The following is a 6,605-nucleotide window of genomic DNA, read 5'->3' as shown; positions in this document are numbered from 1 at the left end:
ATTCCCTCTGGTCAATGGAGAGACACAATTTCCTTCAAACGGCAATTAAAATGGGATTCATATCCCCCTGAAGATACCTACCTCGCTACATTTGCTAGAGAGGACACCTACATGTCCTGTCCCAGACGAGGTGTGATAAAGTTCACTCTCAGATACCAGAATGAATGAAACAGAACAATAAATAAAGTAGTATAGAATAGAAATAGAAGAATAAAAGCTCCAAACAATATAATAAAATAGAATAAAACCTTAACATAGTCTCATGATCTGCATGGTATTTATAATCTCTAGAAATACCACACATTTTAGCCAGCACTTTTTCATCCACATGTTTTTTGCAGTTGGATGTGAAATGAACAGCCGCTGCCTAATGCTTCAGAAACTGAACAGCTATAGCAAGAAGAAACATTAAATAAAAATCCAAAGGAAACTGTTTCGAGAGGAGCCCGAGGTTCAATCTTTACCTGAGGAAGCTGACTGAAAGGAAATTGAAAATGCAAGGTGACTAGTGGCATGCTTTTAAGGAAATCAGAATCATTACCGACATATTGCTTTAATTTTAAAGCAATGACACATCTAATCATTTTGAACGTGCATTTAAAAGCAAACTGATGGCCTTGACCACTCATTTCCTCAATTCAGGCAATGCAAGTAAATGTTAACTTGTTCTCTTACCTGCACAACTGGAGGGATTTTCCTTCTTACAGGTCACAATCTCTTGCGATATTACATTATCTTAGACTAAAAGACGCTGTCAATAGCAGCAGATACCTACACTTAGGCAACTGACTCAAACTCAGATTTTAATCGTGCCACAGCAGCACTAACAGTTGGCTGGAGAGGAGTCTCTTGACACCCACGCCAGGACTGTATTTTCAAAACCAGTGTGTAAAAGGGCATGGCTTGATCGAACACTGTGACATGTCTGATCCCCCCCGTTCTCCTGCAGCCGTTAACTGACCGGCAGATACCGACAGGTATTTAGCCACAGTATTGCCCTACATCTCCAGGACCACAAAAAACCTCCTTGCCCAAGAGTGTCCAGTTGTACCGTGATGCCAATACAATCAAGAAATTCAGTGCTTGAATAGCCCATAGAAACTCAGCTGTGTTTCCAGTATAAGGGTTGAATTTAGACAGCTTATCTTACACTGCTGCTGCTTTCGGTACTCCTCCTGTGACTAAAAAGAGTAATTCAGTCTTCAGGGAGTCATCCTGTTACCTCTAATTGAGAATATATTCACTTAAATCTCTCTAAACTATTCCTCAGGACTGTAGGGATAATAGCTTAAAATTGTACCTGATTTTCACTAAGCCACTTTGTGCCTGCACCTGATCCCTGGCTCTGGAAAGTCATTTATAATGGTTTTGGCTAGCAGCCTTAGTCTTGCCTGCCGGTGAGTTAGAGAAGTATCGACCAACACCTATCCCCCACCACGCAAGGGGGCGTATTGCCAAGGCTGGAAGACAAAAATAAAAAGAGGTATACATCAAGGCGAGGGTTAAATTCTCTCTGTCCCTGGGGAAATTTGAGTGAAGGGACTGGTATTTTGGATTAAACTCCCCTTTGGAATTTAAATATTTGAAGTAATTTTTTTCCTCTCAGTTGACATGGAGGTGAAGGTGCAATACCCACCTGACCTCTCGCACCACCATGCTCTTCATGCCCTTCAAGGCATGATTTCAAGGCCAGAACAGGGCCGTAAGACCTCTCTGTTTTGTGAAAAGATTACATTTCCTCCAGTTCCTCTTGCATACAGTTCATGACCTCCTGTTTTGTTAACACCTGCTCTTCAGAGCCGTCCAGTCTTAGTATGAGGCGATTTTGTTTCGACTAAGTTGGGTGAATCCACCCCTTCCACGAGCAGTTTGTTCAGCGGTTAATCACACTTGTGCTAAAAATAAAGGAATTCTTTTTAATTGTATTTTTTGGCTTCCGCTTCCAGCCACGGGCTCTTGCTATCCTTTCTCTGCTAGATTCAACAGCCTTTGAGTTTGCAATGTTTTACTTTTTCACAGTACTCATGTACTGTAATCAAATAGCTTTGCACTCTTGTTTTTGGAGAAGTTAAACAAAAAGAGGGTTTTTGAGGGGCAGAAAGGTCTTTTTTCCAGCTCTTCAGCCACTGCTACATCTCTGTTTTCTAGCCTTTTTCCTCTACTAGGATGGGGAGAGGCAGCAGTGGAATCTTTACACTGATTATGTGGACGAATATTCACCGTGGCTGGACTGCTGTAGGAGGGGGCTGGTAATTCCTCACCACATTTCTGGTCACTTTTAGGGACAGTGAAGCATCACAGTCCTCTCCCCATCTCCATCACCCTCATGGCAATGTCCATCCCAAGGTAAATCCATGTGTTCACCGCCAGCCGGGGCAGTCCCAGAGCCCTGATCCTCCAAAGAGCTTGCTGATGTCTCCTCAAAGGTCTTCTGCTGGGTCCTTCATCCACAAATGAAGATAAGAAATTATCTTCAGGCATGTGACACTCTGAGCTGGGCACCTCTTCCCTATAGGAAGGACATGCCAGCTGATTCCCAAACACGTTTTCTTTCCTAGCTGCAACGTTTAGAGGAAACAGGCTGAAACGCAGCCCAGCAGCATGGCTAAGGGCCTCCCAGGCCCAGAGGTTCAAGTCTTGGAGGATCGATTTTCTTCCTCAGCTTTCAGGAAGTTTTCAATTAGACTGAACTAATTAAATTAAACTTTTTAAAGTATTTATTTTTTTTAATTTTTCAAACTAAGTTTTTAGTCTAATTAAATTTAACTAATTAAGTTTTCAATTAGATGAAGACAATTTCATCTAGTCTACAGTAATATTTGCTCTGATTGAAAAATGTTTTAGTATCTGAGGAAATGAGAGCGGCTGACAGGATCTACGATATCAACCCTAGGAGTAACGTTACAATCCTTGATTTTCCTGTGTGTGTGATTTAAATAGTTTAGGCTATAACCTTTTTGTAGAATACTTTTCCTGTTTAAAACATGTTCTGGATCTCCAGGAAACCACTTCCATCACCGGATGGTTGATTTGACCAGTCTTGCTTGACTTTGCAGGGCTCCGCTGGTATGTGCTGTGGGTGGTAAGAGGTGAATCAGAGTCATTTCTAGACCAAATAAATCCATACTTTCCAATTGCAGCTAGTGACTACTAAGTGCAAAGGAAAACAATTCTTACTGTGTAAAAATATCCCTCCTTACAACAAGCTTTATTTTCATTTCAGTGCAAAGGTTGTTCCTCTCACCCTCTTTCTTAACAAATATAGCAAATATGCAGAGTTTTGAATAATCACATTGTGAAAACAAAGGGAGAGGAGATGTGTAATGATGGGTACACCTGGGCCGGCTCCTGCCGCTGTGCACTGCACCGGCCACCGGCACAGCTGTGATCTGGCTGCACGGCTTATTTTGCTTCCAGTTCGCGCTGCTGCTCCTCCCTGGTTTCTGAAACATTCACGCGTACAGCAGGGCGCTGAGAGGCTGGGTCACACGTTGTCATAATAAAATGGTGCTGAATTTTATGAGCCGGCTGCTTGCACGTTCCAAATATTATAAATTAAATCTGCTATTTCCTAAGGAAAAGAAAAAAAAAACCCACCAACCCTCCCCCCCCCCCAGTGCTTTGTACCTTTGTACCACATTAGAGAGGGGGTTAAACCTTCCTGTCTTTCATATTACCCCCAGATAGCTGAAACCAGCATATGTGTTAATCTGCACCGTCATTACATTGCCCGCAGCTGGAGAAGACAGGGAAATGACTTTCCTGCCTCACAAACTTTTCCGAGATTTTTATGATCTGTCTCATTCTGCCTCAGAAGTTTTTTGCGGAAGAGAGGAATGAGAGCAGAAAGGGGTGCGCAGGGGGGTTATCGACCAAGCAGCAATGCTCAAGCTCGGCACGGCAGCAGAAGCCAGAGATCATTCGATAGCCTGGGTGGCCCAGGTTTTCAAAACAGGGCACAAAACAGGTAGCCAAAACAGGGCAGTAAGTTGATGTCCAGAGCAAGAGTAAATGTCTTCAATAGCAAAACAGGTGAAGTGCCTTTCTCATATTTCTCTGGCTTGTTTTGCTTGGAGACCCATGCAGAGACACCTCCTGTTCAGCCTGGGCTCTCCTGTGGAGCCACATTTCTCACCAAGAAGCAGTTCTGCTGAGCAGTTCCTCCCAGCTCCAAAGTCACAGCACGAAAAAACAAACCAGGGCTTTAACATAGCGCTGGGATAATAATCAGGAATGACAAGGCAGATCATCGCGGTCCCTAACGCTAGCTCATGTCCCCCGTGGGGACAACAGGATGATGAGACACGGATATGGGCATCTCTGCGGCTCTGCCCTGGCCAATAGCCAAGGAGAACCGGTGTCCCAAAACGGGAACCACAAATATCAGCTGAACCTTACGTGGTCAGTCTGGGAATAGGCAGGCGGGACTATTTTAATGCAGCCTTCTCCAGGGCTGAGGCACTTTATTCATTGCAGTTGGGAAAAAACTTTCAGCTCCTCTGACCCCATTTCCGAGGGCAGTCTGTCTTTGAAAATGACACAGGAGTCAATCTTTCTTTTTCACACAGCCAACCAACTCATTGGTGAAATCACTCACCCAAGATGTCGAAGAGCAAGATTCAAAGCCAGAGGGGGAGAAAGTCAAGTTTCCAGTCCAAGAAGTGTTTATGCATTTTACTTGAAACACTTTGGATAAAACGTGGCCTGAACGCCACAGTTTGATTGTAGTCTTGCTAGATTCGCTGGTTACTTGGGACAGGGTGTTCAAACTATTCCAGCGACAAACTTCTTCAAAGGTTAAGAAAGAATAAAGCTGCCATTGCTGTTTTGGCCGATTGATCAAGCCTTTTGTTTTGACTGATGCTGCCCGTCAGAGAAAGGCAGCAGGGCTGGAGAAAAGCGAGTGCTTGAACTGATGCCCAACACAGCCTATCCTGCATGGGTGACCCTCCTGCCCACCTCGCGGCACAGCGAGACCAAACGCCACCCCCTCCACGGCCTATGTGGTGTTGGAAATGGGAGCACGTATAGGGGCATTCTTGAACACTGGCTCCTTTTTTCTATTTAAAAAAAAAAAATATTTTAGCTTCTCTTCCACATTTCTTTTATTTGCCTCTCTGAGCTCTTTGCAATCTCCTCGCCCTGCTTTGCCGAACGGCCCAAGGGGGATCGATTCCCTCTGCACTGCTGATTGCTGATGTCGTTGGCACAGGAATATTTTAAGCTGTTTAGGAATGCATCATTAGGGGAAGAAGCTGATGGTTTCACCATGCTCTGCCATGCTCTCCTCTTAAAAACAGCCTGCAAGGGAAAACAAATGAAGGTATAGACTCTCTTTTGTTTTATTCTGCTGCATAAAGACCTATTTTGAATGAAAAGATGTGGAAAATAGTCCTTTCAGTTTCATTTTTCCCCTAGACACCTTGGAAGATTAGAGCACATCTTTGAGAAGCTGAAGAGCTGGGTGTTGTATAAAGGTGCGACGCAGGCAGCCGTGGTGGGTTGCCGCCCAGCCGGGATGAGCAGACCCGTGGCAGCAGCAGACGTCCGTGATCACCGCAGCAGAAGAAAGGGTAAGTATGGTAAAAAAAACACAAGAAGGAGTGTCTGACTTCCCTTACCTATCAAAGCCAGTCGAATGGGATGTATACAATAGGATTGAATAGGGTATATACAATTTGCTTTGGCTTTTCCAGGCACTGCCCTGAAAATGTTGACCTTCTTGATCCCTCTGCACTGGCAGCGGACCTCCCCTCTGCAACCTGCTCCCTACTCTGTCTCCCTGCAAAGGCTCCTCAGGCTGTCAGTAAGCAAGGCACCCTCATTAATTCCCACAGAGCAAGAAATATGCAAATAGGTGCTCATTAGAGAGGCACTGTCTCCCCTTGTCAGACCAGCGGGCTGAGGCACATGGATAGTGGTAGCTTCCCGAGTTGACATTTCTGCCTACTGAATGGCAGCAGCATATGGACCTCCAGAAATTGATAAAATCAGTGCACCCAGCATGCGGTGTGCTCCCCATTGCCCTGAGTGGGTGGTTAGCGCTCATGAGATTAAAGACTCCAGTCGATCTTGATGTGCTTCATGGGACCCCCAACAAATTTGACCTGTCGGCTGGGTCCCCACGGGAGCGGAGAGCAGAGCTGGCCGTGGGTGAGGAGACATGGCCCAGCGGCATGCCAGGACCTCACTCCTCACCCTGACGAGAAAGTGTCCCCAGGACTTCGCAAGATATCTCTTGGAGCACACAGATATCGCACGTTGGTGGTGACCCCTTGTGAGGCTGGAATGCAGGAGGCTCAGGACTGCTGGAGGAGGCATCACACCAGCTGTGGTGCGGGAGCCCTGCCTGCCTTTCTGCTAAAGCCCTCCATTACAGTGTTAGCTAAAAAGAGCAGCATTAAAAACGCTCCAATTTTTTTTTCCTGCTGAGCATCAAAAACTGTTGATTTGAGGACATCCAAGTATTTCGCTGAAACATATTGTATTTTAGGGACTATGCTGAGGAAATTATCATAATGTTTTATTTCAATCTTGTTTCAATGTGGTGAAGTATTTGCCTGTGGTATAAATATTTTGACTTTTTTCTTGTATCCTGCTCTCAA

Source organism: Struthio camelus, chromosome W (genome assembly GCF_040807025.1).
Source record: "Struthio camelus isolate bStrCam1 chromosome W, bStrCam1.hap1, whole genome shotgun sequence".
In the NCBI taxonomy this organism is placed as follows: Eukaryota; Metazoa; Chordata; class Aves; order Struthioniformes; family Struthionidae; genus Struthio; species Struthio camelus.
The sequence above is the reverse complement of the archived record's forward strand: the minus strand, read 5'-3'. Positions refer to the sequence as shown.